The sequence below is a fragment of the Puma concolor genome, chromosome B4 (assembly GCF_028749965.1).
Source record: "Puma concolor isolate L17-30 chromosome B4, mPumCon1.1.hap2, whole genome shotgun sequence".
Classification (NCBI taxonomy): Eukaryota; Metazoa; Chordata; class Mammalia; order Carnivora; family Felidae; genus Puma; species Puma concolor.
Window position 1 is genome coordinate 88,320,096 of NC_141673.1, and position 22,304 is coordinate 88,342,399.

General features: G+C 42.2%; 2 pseudogenes across 1 annotated transcript in view; one reads left to right on the forward strand and one right to left on the reverse strand.

Annotated features, from left to right (window-relative positions):
• LOC147579277 (cationic amino acid transporter 3 pseudogene) overlaps positions 1-22,304 on the forward strand; it is a 489,600-nt pseudogene that overhangs the window by 151,897 nt on the left and 315,399 nt on the right. The window lies entirely within an intron of this gene.
• Positions 17,597-19,744, reverse strand: LOC112867845 (uncharacterized; annotated as a pseudogene).

Below are 22,304 nucleotides of genomic sequence, written 5' to 3' on the forward strand. Positions count from 1 at the left end.
ACAGGTGGATTGGAGCCAGAGCTTTCCTCTGAGCACAAAGCACTTTGGCTTTGAACCCACTACCCATGCTGAATATTCCTGGAGTTGGTTCTTCTACTTGGAAATATCTCCATTCTTGGACTTTAAATTTCGGTACTGTTGTCTGCTTTATTCCACCTGCTCTGAAAGTGCACAGCTGAGACCCAAGTGTCTTGGGTTCTGGTGTTGTTCCACCATGAACTATCAATGTGACTTTGAACAAACCGCTCAGTTCCATCAATGCTCTGCTTATTTATCTGTAACATGAAAGGTCAGGACTTATCATTTCTAAAGTTTCATTTACTTAAAAATTCTAGGACTTCTGACTCTTCTTTCCTTTACTTTCTCCACTAGATCTCTCTACTGTGTGGGGTCTGAATGTGAATCCCACCCACTTTTCACTACAGCCCATTGTTGGTGCTGTAGAGGTCCAATAAATAATACCCCATTTTACCCTCCTCTGTTTAGAACCAAGTGATAATCAAGATATAGAGACATATGATTAAATAATCAGCCACAAGCTAATTGGTTTGCCAAGCCCACATCATTAAATTAGACAGACTTACTCCTCATCACAAGAAGTGCTGGACACACCCTGCCTCCCACCACAAGAGACAGTCCGCTTTTATTAGATTTTTTGTTGTATGAGCAAGTTGGCATGCAAGTGTCCTGTGGACAAGTTGGTTCTGGATTAATAAAGAAAATCAACACAAGAATGGAAGGGGATGAGCTGGGCATACTCACAGTTGTGTCTTCAACTCACTAATCAAATTCTCAGTGAAAGAGGGTGTGGAGAGAGGCCAGGAATAGTAATCTGCTCAGTGATGGCTCAAACTTCAGCTCCTGCAGCTCACTTGGAGGGCTTGTGAAAACCTGCTCCCAGTGTTTGGAATTCAGTACATCTGGGGTGGGGGGGCAGAACTTGTACTTCTAACAGTTTCCAGGTGATACTGATGCTGCTGGTCCAGGGACCACACTTTGAAAACCAAGGCTCCAGCTGAAGTCCCTCCACATGTAAAAATGAAGGGAAGCAAACAAAGTGCCCTTTTAACATCTACCTTCATTTTTGAAACATTTAGATTAAAATACCATCATTAATCTTTTCACAGTGGGGAAATCATAGTGAATGATTTCACAGTGCATATGTAGATCAAATCACCACAATGTACACTTTAAATATCTTACAGTTTTATATGTCAGTTATACCTCATTATGGCTGAAAGTAAATATATATATACCACATGTTTCTGTGTGTCTTTATTTATTTTATTCCCTGATTGAAGATCATAGGCTATGAGTGTATCTTGTTCACTCCTCCTGAGCATCCAGCTGGGGCCAGGAGCATAATGAGTATATAATAAATTCATGTTGAATTGAATTGAGCCTTACGCATTTCTTTGGTACTGAAAATTCTCTTTCCTTTCAGTCTACCACTGTGCTACTCTTTTAATACTATCTTTTGGGGACTTCCTTGACAAATAGCTTTTCTTTCTGTCCAGAACTATATCTAGAACTCTATGTGGAGCTATACCCAGCATCTAGAACTGTACCCAGGCACTTCTAGTTTTTCCTTTGTGTGGCTCTGCCTGAGTTATGGTGACTGTCCTGTCTGTTCCATCATATTTGAGTCTTGTTCAGGGCAAGGAGTAAGTTCTCCCTTTCCTCTAGACCCAAGAGTAAGAACAGTGTTGTTCCTTCAAAGAGAAACAGGGAAAATACAGCCCTGGACAGGAGAATGCCTGACATGACCTCTCCTGGTCCTGCTCCATCTGTTTCTGTGGCATGTGTGGAGGGGCTGGAAATAGTGAAATTGATAGAAGACCCAATTTCTCTACCTGACTTCAGGGAATCACTGAAGAGGACACTGGATACCAGCTCCTTTAGATGCTTTGTTGAGAGACTGGTATATAATTTTGTGAGATAATCTAAGATTCTTTGGGGAGAGAGAAGTTTTCCCCCAAGTGGGGAGAAGCACAGACTGAAATAAGAGGAATTGGGAACTGGATAGGTATGAAGTCATCATTACTTTGTAAGGGAAGGTGTGAGTAGAAACTGAGAAAGATGTATTGATCAAGAGACACTGGAGGTGGACGCCTGTGGAGAAATTTGGGAAATATAAGATGGATAAAAGAATTGGAAAAGAAATGGGGCAGCAATTCCAGGCTACATGGACCTTTAAGAGTCATGAAAGAATGGGACTTTTGTGAGGGATGTGTTGCTTCACATTTTAAGGGAAATTATGGAACAGGTTTGTACTGTGTATTGTGCCCTGGAGCGAGATTCCTGAATCAGGAAAGGGTGAGATATGGGTTCTCATTGTCATCTGGAAGATAGACAGAAGGATGTGGGCACATAGACTCTTCATGGGAGAGAGTTGTGTCAACTGGTATCGTCATCTAGGCCCTTGCTCTTTGACGTGTGCTCCATGGACCAGAAGCATGGCTGTCACGTGGGAACATGGTAGAAATGCAGAATCTGAGGCCCCACCCATACCTACTGAATCAGAATCTACATTTTTAACAGACTTCCAAGTGATCTCTATGCTCCTTCCAGTTTGAGAGGCACTAGCCTTACATGATGGATGATAGGTGTCTGGCCTCAGATGAGCCTATGGAAGATTTGAAAACTTTGGAACTGGGAACACAAGAGGAGGGGCCTAGGCTTGGAAATTGAATTTTGACTAGAGAGAGAAGGGTGGGGACCCTGACTGCCCTCCTGTCCCCAGGCCTCTCACACCAGTCACTGTGTTAGGATTTGTCACTATGCCCACTTTAGGAAAATGTCTGCTCTGCCCACGCTGGAGTCTGCCTGGTCCTCAGGGGCTTTCCTGGGGCAAGCATCTCATGGGTCAGGACTGATGCCAGTTCTGTTTCCTCTACTTCATATGATGGCCTGAAAGGGATTGTAGAGGCCATATTATTCATGCCGAGGCTCAGGGTTGTACTCTCCTAATCAAATGAGTGATAACTTGATGATACTAATTGAGGAGGTTATAGAGGTTGGGGGGATTGAAGTTGGAGTTCTTAATTTTCTGTCCTGGAAATTAGGATATTTTCATCCTTCAAAAACTTTCAAAAACTTTAAGGAGAGACCAGATGACTGCACAAGATGACTAAATCAATTATTTTTAAGGAAAATTTGAAGTTTTTAAATGGTTAATAACAAAATATATGAGACCTATAATTACAGGGACCTGGGATGATTGGCAATGTATCAATGTTACCAGGTGGGCATTTGAGAATTTTCTTCAGTCTTTGAGGGTTTGTGTACCTCAGCCCAATCAGAGTGAGTATAAAAAGGGACCAGTATGGAAGGAAAACATATTGAGATAGAAGATGAAGAAGAATTTCTGAGATTAGACAGTGACCAGGGGATATGGGAGGGAGCAGGCTCTCTGGCCATGCACATGGCTGTCTCACTTGGGTATGGAATGACTCGGATGGGCTCCTCTCCAGAAACAGGGTAATGTACAAAATGAGCTCTCAAAATCTTTTTCATCTCAAGAATTCTCCAGTGAACTCCTGAAATAAGAGGCTGGGATGGATATTTGGTGTATATCAGGTGGCGAGGCATGGGAATGATGAATGGCAGAAGAAAAAAATAATTTATTAGATCATTGAAATCTGAAAATTTTAAAACACGGATTGGATGTAGGAGAATAAATTGCATGTTACAGTTCAAATAAGAGTTTTAGGTTTCCATGTTATTCCTTTCTCTATATATTTATCTTGTCTCATTGATGAGATTTAAAAACCTCCTAAGGGAAAAGAACATCTCTCTTTTATATATGGCTTGTTTATATCTGCAATGCCCCCAAAACGGTGACAAAAATAATAACTACCTTTGGCTGAGTAGTATGCTCTCTATTTTGCTCAATTATTTTACATAATCACCTATTTCATACAATAATTGTATGAGGTGAGAATTATTATGCTCATCTTACCATAGTTGAAACTAATGCTCAGAGAGGTTAAATAATTGCTGCAGGTGAGTCGTGAAGCTAGGATTTGTGCTGAGTTTGAGCAAAACATATGCAACTAAGCCCTGAGCTACACTCTCTGTGGGGTAGTGGCTCAAAAGGGGTAGAAGATCACTGAAACTTGATGGCATAGAGGTAATTGAAGGGCAGTGGATAATTCCAAATAGTGAGTCATGAGAAAATAATTTCTTTTTGTTTTGTAGAGTGTAGTTGGAGAAACACTTAGTGACACATGCAAGCTTCTACTCAGACATTTTCTCATTCTCCATCACTGTCCCCAACCCTGCAGTCAGGAGCTTGGACTCCTCACCCAGGAATGAGGCTGGGCACATACATTCATAAAGCACCCCATTAAAGTTATGTATGTGCTTAGTATATGGACATGTTTTTTTATTTTATTTTTAAAATTTATGTCCAAATTAGTTAACATATAGTGCAACAATGATTTCCAGAGTAGATTCCTTAATGACCCTTACCCATTTAGTCCATCCCCCGTCCCAGAACCTCTCCAGTAACCCTCTGTTTGTTCTCCATTTTTAAGAGTCTCTTCTCTTTTGTCCCCCTCCCTGTTTTTATATTATTTTTGCATCCCTTTCCTTATGTTCATCTGTTCTGTGTCTTAAAGTCCTCATATGAGTGAAGTCATATGATATTTGTTTTTGACTGACTAATTTCACTTAGCATAATACCCTCCAGTTCCATCCACGTAGTTGCAAATGGCAAGATTTCATTCTTTGTGATTGCTGAGTAATACTCCATTGTATATATATACCACATCTTCTTTATCCATTCATCCATCGATGGACATTTTGGCTCTTTCCATACTTTGGCTATTGTTGATAGTGCTGCTATAAACATTGGTGTGCATGTGTCCTTTCAAAACAGCATACCTGGATCCCTTGAATAAATATCTAGTAGTGCAATTGCTGGGTCATAGGGTAGTACTATTTTTTTTTCAATATATGATATTTATTGTCAAATTGGTTTCCATACAACACCCAGTGCTCATCCCAAAAGGTGCCCTCCTCAATACCCATCACCCACCCTCCCCTCCCTCCCACCCCCATTAACCCTCAGTTTGTTCTCAGTTTTTTTTTTTTTTCAATGTTTTATTTTTTTATTTTTGGGACAGAGAGAGACAGAGCATGAACGGGGGAGGGGCAGAGAGAGAGGGAGACACAGAATCGGAAACAGGCTCCAGGCTCTGAGCCATCAGCCCAGAACCTGACGCGGGGCTCGAACTCACGGACCGCGAGATCGTGACCTGGCTGAAGTCGGACGCTTAACCGACTGCGCCACCCAGGCGCCCCTGTTCTCAGTTTTTAACAGTCTCCTATGCTTTGGCTCTCTCCCACTCTAACCTCTTTTATTTTTTCCTTCCCCTCCCCCATGGGTTCCTGTTAAGTTTCCCAGGATCCACATAAGAGTGAAACCATATGGTATCTGTCTTTCTCTGTATGGCTTATTTCACTTAGCATCACACTCTCCAGTTCCATTCACGTTGCTACAAAAGGCCATATTTCATTTTTTCTCATTGCCACGTAGTATTCCATTGTGTATATAAACCACAATTTCTTGATCCATTCATCAGTTGATGGACATTTAGGCTCTTTCCATAATTTGGCTATTGTTGAGAGTGCTGCTATGAACATTGGGGTACAAGTGCCCCTATGCATCAGTACTCCTGTGTCCCTTGGATAAATTCCTAGCAGTGCTATTGCTGGGTCATAGGGTAGGTCTATTTTTAATTTTCTGAGGAACCTCCACACTGCTTTCCAGAGTGGCTGCACCAATTTGCATTCCCACCAACAGTGCAAGAGGGTTCCCATTTCTCCACATCCTCTCCAGCATCTATAGTCTCCTGATTTGTTCATTTTGGCCACTCTGACTGGAGTGAGGTGATACCTGAGTGTGGTTTTGATTTGTATTTCCCTGATAAGGAGCGACGTTGAGCATCTTTTCCTGTGCCTGTTGGCCATCCAGATGTCTTCTTTAGACAAGTGTCTATTCATGTTTTCTGCCCATTTCTTCACTGGGTTATTTGCTTTTCGGGTGTGGAGTTTGGTGAGCTCTTTATAGATTTTGGATACTAGCCCTTTGTCCGATATGTCATTTGCAAATATCTTTTCCCATTCCGTTGGTTGCCTTTTAGTTTTGTTGGTTGTTTCCTTTGCTGTGCAGAAGCTTTTTATCTTCATAAGGTCCCAGGAATTCACTTTTGCTTTTAATTCCCTTGCCTTTGGGGATGTGTCGAGTAAGAGATTGCTACGGCTGAGGTCAGAGAGGTCTTTTCCTGCTTTCTCCTCTAAGGTTTTGATGGTTTCCTGTCTCACATTCAGGTCCTTTATCCATTTTGAGTTTATTTTTGTGAATGGTGTGAGAAAGTGGTCTAGTTTCAACCTTCTGCATGTTGCTGTCCAGTTCTCCCAGCACCATTTGTTAAAGAGACTGTCTTTTTTCCATTGGATGTTCTTTCCTGCTTTGTCAAAGATGAGTTGGCCATACGTTTGTGGGTCTAGTTCTGGGGTTTCTATTCTATTCCATTGGTCTATGTGTCTGTTTTGGTACCAATACCATGCTGTCTTGATGATGACAGCTTTGTGGTAGAGGCTAAAGTCTGGGATTGTGATGCCTCCTGCTTTGGTCTTCTTCTTCAAAATTACTTTGGCTATTCGGGGCGTTTTGTGGTTCCATATGAATTTTAGGATTGCTTGTTCTAGTTTTGAGAAGAATGCTGGTGCAATTTTGATTGGGATGGCATTGAATGTGTAGATAGCTTTGGGTAGTATTGACATTTTGACAATATTTATTCTTCCAATCCATGATCAGGGAATGTCTTTCCATTTCTTTATATCTTCTTCAACTACCTTCATAAGCTTTCTATAGTTTTCAGCATACAGATCCTTTACATCTTTGGTTAGATTTATTCCTAGGTATTTTATGCTTCTTGGTGCCATTGTGAATGGGATCAGTTTCTTTATTTGTCTTTCTGTTGCTTCATTGTTAGTGTATAAGAATGCAACTGATTTCTGTACACTGATTTTGTATCCTGCAACTTTGCTGAATTCATGTATCAGTTCTAGCAGACTTTTGGTGGAGTCTATCGGATTTTCCATGTATAATATCATGTCATCTGCAAAGAGCGAAAGCTTGACTTCATCTTTGCCAATTTTGATGCCTTTGATTTCCTTTTGTTGTCTGATTGCTGATGCTAGCACTTCCAACACTATGTTAAACAACAGCGGTGAGAGTGGGCATCCCTGTCGTATTCCTGATCTCAGGCAGAAAGCTCTGTTTTCCCCATTGAGGATGATGTTAGCTGTGGGCTTTTCATAAATGGCTTTTATGATGTGTAAGTATGTTCCTTCTATCCCGACTTTCTCAAGGGTTTTTATTAAGAAAGGGTGCTGGATTTTGTCAAAGGCCTTTTCTGCATCGATTGACAGGATCATATGGTTCTTGTCTTTTTTTTTTTTTTATTAATGTGATGTATCACGTTGATTGATTTGCGAATGTTGAACCAGCCCTCCATCCCAGGAATGAATCCCACTTGATCATGGTGAATAATTCTTTTTATATGCCGTTGAATTCGATTTGCTAGTATCTTATTGAGAATTTTTGCATCCATATTCATCAGGGATATTGGCCTGTAGTTCTCTTTTTTTACTGGGTCTCTGTCTGGTTTAGGAATCAAAGTAATACTGGTTTCATAGAATGAGTCTGGAAGATTTCCTTCCCTTTCTATTTCTTGGAATAGATTGAGAAGGATAGGTATTATCTTTGCTTTAAACGTTTGGTAGAACTCCCCTGGGAAGCCATCTGGTCCTGGACTCTTATTTGTTGGGAGATTTTTGATAACCGATTCAATTTCTTTGCTGGTTATGGGTCTGTTCAAGCTTTCTATTTCCTCCTGATTGAGTTTTGGAAGAGTGTGGGTGTTCAGGAATTTGTCCATTTCTTCCAGGTTGTCCAATTTGTTGGCATATAATTTTTCATAGTATTCCCTGATAATTGCTTGTATCTCTGAGGGATTGGTTGTAATAATCCCATTTTCATTCATGATTTTATCTATTTGGGTCATCTCCCTTTTCTTTTTGAGAAGCCTGGCTAGAGGTTTGTCAATTTTGTTTATTTTTTCAAAAAACCAACTCTTGGTTTCGTTGATCTGCTCTACAGTTTTTTTAGATTCTATATTGTTTATTTCTGCTCTGATCTTTATTATTTCTCTTCTTCTGCTGGGTTTAGGCTGCCTTTGCTGTTCTGCTTCTATTTCCTTTAGGTGTGCTGTTAGATTTTGTATTTGGGATTTTTCTTGTTTCTTGAGATAGGCCTGGATTGCAATGTATTTTCCTCTCAGGACTGCCTTCGCTGCATCCCAAAGCATTTGGATTGTTGTATTTTCATTTTCGTTTGTTTCCATATGTTTTTTAATTTCTTCTCTAATTGCCTGGTTGACCCACTCATTCTTTAGTAAGGTGTTCTTTAACCTCCATGCTTTTGGAGGTTTTCCAGACTTTTTCCTATGGTTTATTTCAAGCTTCATAGCATTGTGGTCTGAAAGTATGCATGGTATAATTTCAATTCTTGTGAACTTATGAAGGGCTGTTTTGACCCAGTATATGATCTATCTTGGAGAATGTTCCATATGCACTCGAGAAGAAAGTATATTCTGTTGTTTTGGGATGCAGAGTTCTAAATATATCTGTCAAGTCCATCTGATCCAATGTATCATTCAGGGCCCTTGTTTCTTTATTGACCGTGTGTCTAGATGATCTATCCATTTCTGTAAGTGGGGTGTTAAAGTCCCCTGCAATTACCACATTCTTATCAATAAGGTTGCTTATGTTTGTAATTGTTTTATATACTTGGGGGCTCCGGTATTCGGCGCATAGACATTTATAATTGTTAGCTCTTTCTGATGGATAGACCCTGTAATTATTATATAATGCCCTTCTTCATCCTTGTTACAGCCTTTAATTTAAAGTCTAGTTTGTCTGATATAAGTATGGCTACTCCAGCTTTCTTTTGGCTTCCAGTAGCATGATAAATAGTTCTGCATCCCCTCACTCTCAATCTAAAGGTGTCCTCAGGTCTAAAATGAGTCTCTTGTAGACAGCAAATAGATGGGTCTTGTTTTTTTTATCCATTCTGATACCGTATGTCTTTTGGTTGGTGCATTTAATCCATTTACATTCAGTGTTATTATAGAAAGATATGGGTTTAGAGTCATTGTGATGTCTGTATGTTTTATGCTTGTAGTGATGTCTCTGGTACTTTGTCTCACAGGGTCCCCCTTAGGCTCTCTTGTAGGTCTGGTTTAGTGGTGACAAATTCCTTCAGTTTTTGTTTCTTTGGGAAGACCTTTATCTCTCCTTCTATTCTAAATGACAGACTTGCTGGATAAAGGATTCTCGGCTGCATATTTTTTCTGTTTAGTACACTGAAGATCTCGTGCCAATCCTTTCTGGCCTGCCAAGTTTCAAAAGAGAGATCAGTCAGAAATCTTATAGGTCTCCCTTTATATGTGAGGGCACGTTTATCCCTTGCTGCTTTCAGAATTTTCTCTTTATCCTTGTATTTTGCCAGTTTCACTATGATATGTCATGCAGAAGATCGATTCAAGTTACGTCTGAAGGGAGTTCTCTGTGCCTCTTGGATTTCAATGCCTTTTTCCTTCCCCAGTTCAGGGAAATTCTCAGCTATTATTTCTTCAAGTACCCATTCAGCACCTTTACCTCTCTCTTCCTCCTCTGGGATAACAATTATGCATATATTATTTCTTTTTAGTGTATCACTTAGTTCTCTAATTTTCCCCTCATACTCCTGGATTTTTTAATCTCTCTCTTTCTCAGCTTCCTCTTTTTCCATAACTTTATCTTCTAGTTCACCTATTTTCTCCTGTGCCTCTTCAATCCGAGCCGTCGTGGTTTCCATTTTGTTTTGCATTTCGTTTAAAGCATTTTTCAGCTCCTCGTGACTGTTCCTTAGTCCCTTGATCTCTGTAGCAAGAGATTCTCTGCTGTCCTCTATACTGTTTTCAAGCCCAGCGATTAATTTTATGACTATTATTCTAAATTCACTTTCTGTTATATTATTTAAATCCTTTTTGATCAGTTCATTGGCTGTTGTTATTTCCTGGAGATTCTTCTGAGAGGAATTCTTCCGTTTGGTCATTTTGGATAGTCCCTGGCATGGTGAGGACCTGCAGGGCACTTCCCCTGTGCTGTGGTGTATAACTGGAGTTGGTGGGCGGAGCCGCAGTCAGGCCTGATGTCTGCCCCCAGCCCACTGCTGGGGCCACAGTCAGACTGGTGTGTGCCTTCTCTTCCCCTCTCCTAGGGGCGGGATTCACTGTGGGGTGGAGTGGCCGTCTGGGTTACTTGCACACTGCCAGGCTTGTGGTGCTGGGGATCTGGAGTATTAGCTCGGGTGGGTAGGCAAGGTGCACGGGGGCAGGAGGGGCAGGCTTAGCTCGCTTCTCCTTAGGTGATCCACTTCAGGAGGGGCCCTGTGGCAACGGGAGGGAGTCAGATTCCCTGCTGGAGGTTTGGCTCCACAGAAGCACAGAGGTGGGTGTTTGCGCTGAGTGAGCAAGTTCCCTGGCAGGAACTGGTTCCCTTTGGGATTTTGGCTGGGGGATGGGCGAGGGAGATGGTGCTGGTGAGTGCCTTTGTTCCCTGCCAAGCTGAGCTCTGTCATCTGGGGGCTCAGCAGCTCTCCCTCCCTTTGTCCTCCAGTCTTCCCGCTTTCTGAGCAGAGCTGTTAACTTATGACCTCTCAGACGCTAAGTCGCGCTTGCTGTTGGAACACACTCCATCCAGCCCCTCCGCTTTTGCCAGCCAGACTCGGGGGCTCTGCTTGGCTGGCAGGCTGCCCCTCTGCCTGGGCTCCCTCCCGCCAGTCCGTGGTGGGCGCACCGCCTTGCCGCCCTTCCTACCCTCTTCCGTGGGCCTCTCGTCTGGCTTGACTCTGGAGACTTCTGCTAATCCTCTGGCGGTTTTCTGGGTTATTTAGGCAGGTGTAGGTGGAATCTAAGTGATCAGCAGGACGCGCGGTGAGCCCAGCGTCCTCCTACGCCACCATCTTCCCAGCATTCAGGGTAGTACTATTTTTAATATTTTGAGGAAACTCCACACTGTTTTACAGAGTGCTGCATCAGCTTGCATTCCCACCAGCAGTGCAAAAGAGTTCCTCTTTCTCTGCATCCTTTCTCATTGCTCATTTTATTGGCATTTTATTTGTTGTTGCCTGAGTTGTTAATGTTAGCCATTCCGACAGGTGTAAGGTGGTATCTCATTGTGGTTATGATTTGTATTTCCCTGATGATGAGTGATGTTGAGCATTTTTTTTTCATGTGTTGGTTGGTCATCTGGATGTGTTCTTTGGAGAAGTGTCCATTCATGCCTTTTGCCAATTTCTTTACTGGTTTGTTTTTGGGTGCTGAGTTTGATAAGTTTTTCAGATTTTGGATACTAACCCTTTATCTGATATGTCGTTTGGAAATATCTTCTCCCATTCTATTGGTTACCATTTAGTTTTGCTGATTGTTTCCTTCACTGTGCAGAAGATTTTTATTTTGAAGAGATCCCAGTAGTTCATTTTTCCTTTTGTTTCCCTTGCCTCTGGAGACATGTTGAGTAAGAACTTGCTGTGGTCAAGATCAAAGAGGTTTTTGCCTGCTTTCTCCTTGAGGATTTTGATGGCTTCCTGTCTTACATTTAGGTTTTTAATCCATTTTGAATTTGTTTTTGTGTATAGTGTAAGAAAGTGGTCAAGGATCATTCTTCTGCATGTCGCTGTCCAGTTTTCCCAGGACCACTTGCTGAAGAGACTGTCTTTATTCCAATGGATATTCTTTCCTGCTTTGTCAAAAATTAGCTGACCATATGTTTGTGGGTCCATTTCTGGGTTCTCTTTTATGTTCCATTGATCTGAGTGTTTGTTTTTGTGCCAGTACCATACTGTCTTCATGATTATAGCTTTGTAGTATAGCTTGATGTTTGGGATTGTGATGCATCCTGCTTTGCTTTTCTTTTTCAAGATTGCTTTGGCTATTTGGGGTCTTTTCTGGTTCCATACAAATTTTAGGATTGTTTTCTATAGCTCTGTGAAGAATGCTGGTATTATTTTGATAGGGATTCCATTGAATATGTAGATTGCTTTGGGTAGTATTGACATTTTAACAATATTTGTTCTTCCTATCCATGAGCATGGAACCTTTTTCCTTTTTTTTTTTTTTTTGTGTCTTCTTCAATTTGTTTCATAAGGTTATAGAATTCAGTGTATAGATTTTTCACCTCTTTGGTTAGATTTATTCCCAGCTATTTTATGATTTTTGGTTCATTTGTAAGTGGGATCAATTCCTTGATTTCTCTTTCTGTCGCTTCATTGTTGGTGTATAGGAATGCAACCGATTTCTGTGCATTGATTTTATATCCTGCAACTTTGCTGAATTCATACATCAGTTATAGCAGTTTTTTGGTGGCATATTTTGGGTTTTCCATATAGGGTATCATGTCATCTGTGAAGAGTGAAAGTTTTACCTCCTCCTGGCTGATTTTGATGCCATTTATTTCTTTGGGTTGTCTGATTGCAGAAGCGAAGACTTCCAATACTATGTTGAATAACAGTGGTGAGAGTGGACATCCCTGTCTTATTCCTGACCTTAGGGGTAAAGCTCTCAGTTTTTCCCCAATGAGGATGATATTAGCGTTGGGTCTTTCATATATGGCTTTTATGATCTCGAGGTATGCTCCTTCTATCCCTACCTTCTTGAGGGTTTTTATCAAGAAAGGATGCTGTATTTTATCAAATCCTTTCTCTGCATCTATTGAGAGGATCATATGGTTCTTGTCCATTCTTTTATTGATGTGATGAATCATGGTAATTGTTTTGCAGATATTGAACCAGCCCTGCATCGCAGGTATAAATCCCACTTTGTCATGGTGAATAATTCTTTTAATGTATTCTTGTATCCGATTGGCTAATGTCTTGTTGAGGATTTTTGCATCTATGTTGATCAGGGAAATTGGTCTATAGTTCTCCTTTTTTAGTGAGGTCTCTGCTTTTGGAATCAAGGTCATCCTGGCTTCATAGAAAGTTTGGCAGTTTTCCTTCCATTTCTATTTTTTTGGAACAGCTTCAAGAGAATAGGTGTTAACACTTCCTTAAGTGTTTGGTAGAATTCCCCTGGAAAGCCATCTGGCCCTGGACTCTTGTTTTTTTGGGAGATTTTTGATTACTAATTCAATTTCTTTACTGGTTATCGGTCTGTTCAAATGTTCAATTTCTTCCTGTTTCAGTTTTGGTAGTGTATATATTTCTAAGAATTTGTCCATTTATTCCAGATTGCCCATTTTATTGGTGTGTAATTGCTCATAATATTCTCTTATTATTTATATTTCTTCTCTGTTGGTTGTGATCTCTCCTCTTTCGTTCTTGATTTTATTTATGGATCCTTTCCTTTTTCTTTTGACCAAAATGGCTAGTGGTTTATAAATTTTGTTAATTCTTTCAAAATAAACATCTTCTGCTTTCACTGATCTGTTCTACTGTTTTTTTTTTTTTTGTTAGTTTGTTTGTTTTGATAGAATTAATTTCTGCTCTAATTTTTATTATTCCTGTCTTCTGGTTTTGGTTTTATTTGCTGTTCTTTTTCCAGCTCTTTAAGGTGTAAGTTTGGGTTGTATATCTGAGACCTTTCTTCCTTCTTTAGGAAGGCCTGGATTGCTATATAATTCCCTCTTATGACTGCCTTTGCTGTCGCCCAGAGGTTTTGGGCTGTGGTGTTTTTTCATTTTCATTGGCTTCCATGTACTTTTTAATTTTGTCTTTAACCTCTTCATTAGCCCATTCATTCTTTAGTAGGATGTTCTTTAGTCTCCAATATTTGTTACATTTCCAAATTTTTTCTTGTGGTTGATTTCGAGTTTCATAGCATTGTTGTCTGAAAATATGCACGGTATGATTTCGATCTTTTTGTAGTTGCTGAGGGCTGATTTGTATCCCAGTATGTGATCTATTCTGGAGAACATTCCATGTACACTGGAGAAGAATGTATATTCTGCTGCTTTAGGATGGAATGTTCTGAGTATATCTGTTAAGTTCATCTGGTCCAGTGTATCATTCAAAGCCATTGTTTCCTTGTTGATTTTCTGATTAGATGATCTGTCCATTGCTGTGAGTGAGGTGTTGAAGTCCCCTACTATTATGGTATTATTATCAATGAGTTTCTTTATGTGTGTGAATAATTGATTTATATATTTGTGTGCCCTCACATTTGGGTGTAAATGTTTACAGCTATTAGGTCCTCTGATGGATAGAGTCCTTAATTATGATATACTTCCCTTCTTCGTGCCTTGTTACAGTCTTTATTTTAAAGTCTAGATTGTTACAGTCTTTATTTTAAAGTCTAGATTGTCTGATGTAAGTATGGCTACTCCGGCTTTCTTTTGTTGACAATTAGCATGGTAGATGCTTCTCCATCCCCTACTTTCAATCTGAAGATGTCTTTAGGTCTAAAGTCAGCCTCTTTTAAACAGTATGTAGATGGATACTGTTTTCTTATCCATTCTTTTACCCTATGTCTTTTGATTGGAGCATCTAGTCCATTGACGTTTAGAGTGAGTACTGAAAGATATGAATTTATTGCCATTATGTTGTTTGTAGAGCTGGAGTTTCTGGTGGTGTTCTCTGGTCCTTTCTAGTATTTGTTGCTTTTGGTCTTTTTTTTCCGTCTTTTCTCCCCTCAGAGAGTCCTCCTTAAAATTTCTTGCAGTGTTGGTTTAGTGGTCATGAATTCCTTTAAATTTTTTTGTCTGGGAAACTTTTAATCTCTCCTTTTATTTTCAAAGAGAGCCTTGCTGGATAAAGAATCCTTGGCTGCATATTTCTTTCTGATTCAGCACATTAAATGTATCCTGCCACTCTTTTGTGGCCTGCCATGTTTCCGTGGATAGGTCTGCTGCAAACCTGATTTGTCTTCCCTTGTAGGTAAAGGACGTTTTATCCTTGCTGCCTTCATGATTCTTTCCTTGCCTGAGCATTTTGTGAATTTGACCATGATATGCCTTGTTCATAGTTGGTATTTGTTGAATCTAATGGGAGTCCTCTGTGCTTCCTGGATTTTGATGTCTGTTACTTTCCCCAGGTTAGGAAATTTTTCTGCTATGATTTGCTCACAAAACACTTCTACCCCTTTTTCTCTCTATTCATCTTCTGGGTCCCTTAAGATTCTGATGTTGTTCCTTTTTAATGAGTCACTGATTTCTCTAATTTTTAAATCATGCTCTTTTGCCTTAGTCTCTCTCCTTTTTTCTGCTTCATTATTCTCCATAAGTTTGTCTTCTATATCACTAATTTGCTCCTCTGCCTCACCATCCTTGCCGCCGTGGCATCCACTCAAGGTTGAAGCTCAGTTATAGAATTTTTTATTTCATCCTGACTAGCTTTTACTTCTTTTATCTCCACAGAGAGGGATTCTAATCTGTTTTTGACTCCAGCTAGTATTATTATCATGATTCTAAATTCTGATTCATACATCTTGCTTGTATCTGTGTTGGTGAAGTCCCTGGCTGTTGTTTATTCCTGCTCTTTCTTTTATGGCAAATTCCTTTATTTCCTCATTTTGATGGGAGAAAAGGAAATAATGAGGGTAAAAAAATTAAAATTAAAAATTAAAAACAACACACACACACAAATACACACACAAAATCAAATAAATGGTGCTAGATCCTAGGTGTGTTTTGGCCCGGGTTTTGAAAAGGGCTTAATAGATTAGAGAGAAAAGGGGGGGGGGGAAGGAAATCATTTCAAAATTTGACAAAATGAATACACTGAAATAGAATAAAATGAAATGATGTAATAAAACAGAATTTGAAAAATTTACAAAAAAGTAAAAAAATATAGTTAAAAATTTTTAAAAATATATTTTTAATAAACCTAGAAAATAAAAATAGATTTTTTTCACATTCTGTATTGAAGAAAAAGAAAAGATACAAAAAAGAGATAGGAAAAAAGAAAATTGAATAGGTGGACCAGCGAACAGACTAAAATATGATTGAAATTACTGTATTTTCCCGTAGAAGTTCAACTATGGAGCAGTTTATAGTTGTAAACTAAGTAGGCGAAGAGACTTATGTTCCTGAAGACCGAGGTTGGTCCAGTATGTGGGACTCAGTGTAATGGCTCTGTTCTCCACTAGATGGCACTGCTTAGCTTACTGGGGTGGATTTTTGTGGCAGGTGTATGTGTGTATGCGCATGCACGGGAGAGGTGAAAATGGTGTCACCCAACTATCCAGTCTCTGGTAATGGAGCTCTGCTCTCCCTGATTAGCAATCGCACAACCTGTCCTTTGTCTTCAGCTTCTGTACATTCCCCACTTTTACACTGTCACCAAGCCCCAGGCAACACCTCCCTCCTGAGTTTTATCTCAGATGCAGCTGTGTTTCCCGACCCCTTACTTATGAGGGACTGTGGCTGTAACTTGCTCCGACATTCTGTGGAAGGGTCTCACAGAGCAATGGTCGGGTGCTGGCTGCACCCAAGAACATTTGTAGGACCATGCTGCTGTCAATGTCCAGAGACTGTGGCTGGACGTCAGCTCACCCGAAAAACTGTTCTCCTGATTCTGTAGCAGCAGCGTTTCAGGGATTATGGAAAATCACAACACATCTGGCACTAGGCTTCATCCTTAATGACTTTGTTATAGCACCAGAGAATTTGGTTGTTCTCCTGGGTCCACTGAGGCCTTTGCATGTAGGGGGTGTTACAAAGCCTCTAGCATATGTCCTCCCAGCAGGAGAACCGCCTCTCCCCATGTGGCCTGAAGACCCCTAGACTTCACTCTGCTCCTGGGGATTTGCCCTTCTCATCAGAGCACTGCCAGGTGTCAAGCTGGGGAGTTTCAGATTCTGTGCTCCCCCTGTTTATAGAGTCTTAATGGAATTTAAACCCTCTCCTTTCTCCCTTTTTAGTTCAGTCCCTGTGGCTGTTTCCACTTTTCTACTTTCTCTCCAGCTGCTTTTGGGGGACTGCTTTTCCTGTATTCTCCCCCACACACATACACACACCATCTCCATCCTCTCTTCACAGGCAAAAACAGCTCCCTACCCTCTGTAGCTTCTCTCTCCCCCAGTTCACCTCTCTGTGCTGTGTACCTGCTGAGTTCCATGGTTCAGTTTGCGCAGATTGTTGTGTTAATCCTCAAATCAGTTTTCTAGGTGTGCAGGATGGTTTAGTGTTGGCCTGGCTATATTTCATGGACACAAGAAAAACTTCCATGATGTTCTGCCATCTTGGCTCCTCCTCCCTTCATGGGTCACATATGAAGGGCCATCTTTGGATCACATGACTGCTGAGATGCTTCTGAGGGATAAGCTCTCCCACAGTGGGAGCCATTGCAGGGCTCATGCACTGCGCGATTCTGTTCTGTATGCACATGTGGTATCTCCCTGGGTCCCTGCACTTGCAGTTCTGCAGGCACCTTGGATATGGGTAGGTCTCCTCTTCTGAAGCCACAGCTTGTCTAGTCTTGGTGGGAGATGCTGTGGAGTCCTTGCCATGCATGTCACAGGTGTGCTTCTCCTGGATGTGCTTTCTAGAGTGGGTTCTGGTCACCCTTCACCTGCTGCCCAGAGCCCCTGCGGCCCCTGTGACTGCCCAACCTCTTGTACCACTGTCTTCCCCTCCCCCACCAGCTCACACAGCTAAAGATGCTCAGGAGACTCAGGGGCACCACTGTGGGCATCTCCATAGCACCTGAGGAGTGCTGGCTGCAGGCCTTGGCTCATCTGTGGATGGCCTGATGACTTAGGATGTTGTAACCATCTGGAACTCCTTGGTGCAAGGGCACAAGTGTAGGGCCCCTTTCTCTTTGTCTTCTCCCAGGCAGTTGCTACCTAGGTCACAGTGACCATTGAGATTGGGGCTACCATGGTAGTGGCATGGCTGCAGAGATGGTGAACGCAGATAAAAAGGTGCGGCCTGGGCATGTTGTGGGGACACTGGTGGGGGCAAGGGTGGAGACTTCAGATTGGCTGTGTCCATTGTGAAGTGGGAGGCTGGGCCAGGGGCACAGAAACAAGGGCAGCAGCAGTGCGGCAGACTCCTGGGTGTCAGTGAGAACCCAGAGCAGGTCCACATGGAGAAGCCCCGTCATGGGGACTGGGGCCTGGCTGGTGGGGCTGGCACGGCTTGGAATGGAATCCCCTGGGAGGCAAAAAGGGAACTGGAGCTCAGTCCTGACCTGAAAGGGGTTCTGGGTGTGACTCTGGTAGGTGGAAGGTATTCATGAGGCCGCCCACTCCAGGGAAGTCCAGGCCCTGCGAGGGAAGAGGGTTGCAGCACTGTGCTAGGGAATACATGGAACATGGCTTTGGCTCAGGTGGAGCCAGGGGCACAAGCCCTGAAGGGCCCAACCCTGGCCTGCCTGACTGGATCAAGCTTAAAGTGTGGCCCGAGGGCCCCCAGGCTGCCTGAGCACCTCTGCTGGACTATGGGAGGTAGGGAAGGATCCTGGGCCAGTTTTTTCATTACCTGGTGATTGTCTGGGGCCCTATTATTTCCCCAGCCACTCACCTCTACCCAAGACAGTGAATAGCACAAGGAGAAAGGGGTAAAGATTATTTTTGGGACCTGATACAAGAATACATAGACGCTCCCTTGCACTTCCCCTGAAGTAGATGCATACTTGGGAAAACTCCCAGCCTGAGGCAGAGGAAGATAGCCTAGGAATATTGCAACAGACACAAATTAAACCCCCAGCTCTCCCTTCCCCAGTGTTCTGTCCTGAGAGCCGTCCTTCCAATTCCTGTCTCCTTTGCCTCTAGGAATTTTGGCTCTGTAGTCCTGGCTGGGCCACTCATCCACCACCCAGCATAGAACCTGGAACAAAAGAGGTGCCCAATTAGTGCCTTTGGTCCATGACTACTGGAGATGTGTTAGGGCAGAGTCAATGTGATTTGTAGGCTTTCCTCAGTTGGAGGTTCTTCATGACATCTGTAGCAGTTCTTTCTGTTCAAATTTCAATGTTCTGTCTTAGTATAGTTAGTATAGATTCTGTCCCTTTAGGGTCCTGCTGCTACTCTTTTCTCCCTTCCCTCCATCTCCACTGCAGTGTTTAAGGAACCTAATTTAGGGTTTAGGGAAATCTAAGCACTATCAAGAGAAGGAAGTGGTGCCTCTTTTCCATGAGACTGATGGCTTCTTGGACCCATCTCATCTGCATTTAGCCCTTGGTCTTTAAGTAGGCCTTACGTTCTCCATCTATGAAAAGTCTTGGCTTCTGTTTGATGATTAACATTCTTGGAAATGTCCTTTGGTCACTGTTTCAGAGTCTTGGAAGCACCACGTTTTGAATGTCTAGAGCAGGAAGCTCTCTAGGTAGGAACTATACCTTTTTCTTTACTTCCTCCAACACAATGCCCGGTGCATGTTCAGTTAGAATATATTATGAATGCTGAGGTGACTGTGTCAGGAAATCCCTTGAGGTGAAGCTTAAGCAAATTCCCTTTTAGTTTTAATCCTGGAGTGAAGTGAATGATGAATGAGGGAGTGGGGATGTGTGGTGCTGATAGAGGAACCTAGTAGGAGATTGTGAGAGGTGTCTTTGGTGGTGCGTCTATCCTTGTTTACAGGACTGCTGAGTGGGCTCCTTAGCTGCATCTAGGACTGGCCTCCAAATCACCACAGGCTGGTTCCACATGGCTCCCCACACTCTCTTCCTGGCAACCAGGAACTCCTCCATACACCGAAAAGCTTGTTTACTTCTAAAAGCAGATATTGGGTCAACAAAGTCTCCAACAAGTCCCATTTAAACCCTCAGTCCACTTCATCACCAATGCAGGGTCTCACTTGTCTTCCTTTGCCCATTTCCAGCTTTTCTCCAGGATTCTGCCTAATCCACCTCCTTCACAGTTCCCTACCCTTCTCATGAGCCCTCCTCCCAGGCACACCAGCCCTCTGATGGCCCCACCGCCTGATGGCTCTGCTTTCCTGAGGGCCTGGCCTCCCCAGTGCCCCAACTCCCTGAGCTCCACCCCAAGTCCTGACTCTGCTAGGCCAAGCTCCTTCCCTCTCCCTTGGCTTGACTTGCACTTCTTTCTCGGGTCTTTCTCCTCTAATACAGAAACAGCCCATGGGTAAGTGATTTCTCATGTTTATGGAGTTGACATGAAAACTGAGTGCCTCCCCAGTGCCCCAACTCCTCTAAGCTCCACCCCAAGTCCTGACTCTGCTAGGCCAAGCTCCTTCCCTCTCCCTTGGCTTGACTTGCACTTCTTTCTCGGGTCTTTCTCCTCTAATACAGAAACAGCCCATGGGTAAGTGATTTCTCATGTTTATGGAGTTGACATGAAAACTGAGACAGAGCCAGAGAGGAAGAAGTCTGGGCACAAAGTGCAGCTGCTGTGAAAGCCCTGTGGGGTTTAAGCAGAGGATATTATATGGCATCAGAGCTAGACAGTGGATTGGGAGAGGGGGCTGCAGAGAGGCCTTGTGAGTTTGGGAAGGGCAGGTGGGTTTGCTGGGGTCAGAGAGATTTGGAGGCCTACATTCTGTTCTCCTCCATGCCAGAAAGGTTCTCAGCTCTGCTGAGGAAAATATGAAGTAGGGGAAATTATTCCTGGAGGATATTATTCTCCTCCAGAGTCCTTCCCACCTCTTTGTCCTTACCTGTCCTTCCTGGCCTTTCCTTTCTGACCTGGTGCACAGCTTGCTTTATTCATCTTTGTCTTCCCCACAGGGCCCAGCACAGAGTATGCTTAGACATGTTCCTTGAATTAATAAAGATTCTTCTTCCTGTCTCTGATGTCTCTTTCATATTTTGCAACACTTTCTCACGGGAGATTCTGAGAGTCTCTGAGTCCTATCTTCTTAAGGAGGACATTGCTGTGGACCTTGCAGAATAGCAGGTCTAGTTTGATAAGGTGGTCCACCATCACCAGAGGGGATGTGAGGGGTTTATTCCTAGTTATTCAAGGATCTATATATCTATTTTTACTGCTGAAGGGATCTCTCTGCCTTTCTTATCTAATTTAAAAAAAGTTGCATGGTGTGTAAGCCATACAGAGAAAGACAGATACCATATGTTTTCACTCTTTTGTGGAGCCTGAGAAACTTAACAGAAACCAATGGGGGAGGGGAAGGAAAAAAAAAAGAGGTTAGAGTGGGAGAGAGCCAAAGCATAAGAGACTCTTAAAAACTGAGAACAAACTGAGGGTTGATGGGGGGTGGGAGGGAGGGGAGGGTGGGTGATGGGTATTGAGGAGGGCACCTTTTGGGATGAGCACTGGGTGTTGTATGGAAACCAATTTGACAATAAATTTCATATATTGAAAAAAAAAGTTGCATGGTGGGGATTGATTATAGGCCAGGTCAGGCTGTAGGAGGCATGATTACCAAGTTCTCCTGGGTGTGGCCACTTAGTGGTCTTTCAAACACTTTAAGAAGGCTTCTCTGTGGTCCCAAATATATTATAAATGAGTGAGTGCTAAATAACCTTGAAACTTGGTGGGTTTGTTCTTTCTCTTGGATTCTATCAATTTCATGTACATGATAGGCATATTTCATTGATTGATAAAGTCTTGGAGGAGAAGCCTGATATAGGTCTGTCTTCCTGGGTTTCCAAGAGGAAAAAGAGTTTGCTGTTATCTCAGAACATATTTGAAACTCTTTAACTTTAAAGGCCTTGAGAGTCTTAAACTATTCTCCACCCTCCACCCTCCCCACTGCCATGTACACTATGGGCTGTACCCAACACCAGAAGCCCAGATAACACTTACCCATGCACAAAACCTGTATTATTGATTATATGGCAGATGTCAATTCCTAAGTTGCCTCTCTCATTTCCTCTAGCAGTTAGTTATTGGGCAACTTCTCTCCGTTACCAATTGATAGTGTTATGTTCTTCTAGAAGCAGATTCATTTTAACCTTAGTTTAAGCAAAATCATGTGGAAAGGCCAATTTCCTTCACATGTATCCACTAAATTGACAAATATAATTTTTAGAATATATTTTTGTTTTATCATCAACATTTTTTTCTTGTATATCCCAGAAATGACAGAGTTGGGATTAGAAAGAACTGGGGAAGAGGGATAAAGAGTGTCCCTTAAAAAGTAGTGTAGATTATGTTGCCTGAGCTGAGGTAAGGAGGATGAGTCTTGAGGGAGAAGTCATATGGATCTATAGTTGAACAGGAACTCAGGACTGTGAGGCATGATACATGTTTCATATGACTCAGATGATCTAGTGTCTTTCCTACAACAAAACAAAGCAAAACAAATTAACTTTTCAAGGCAGATGGTGA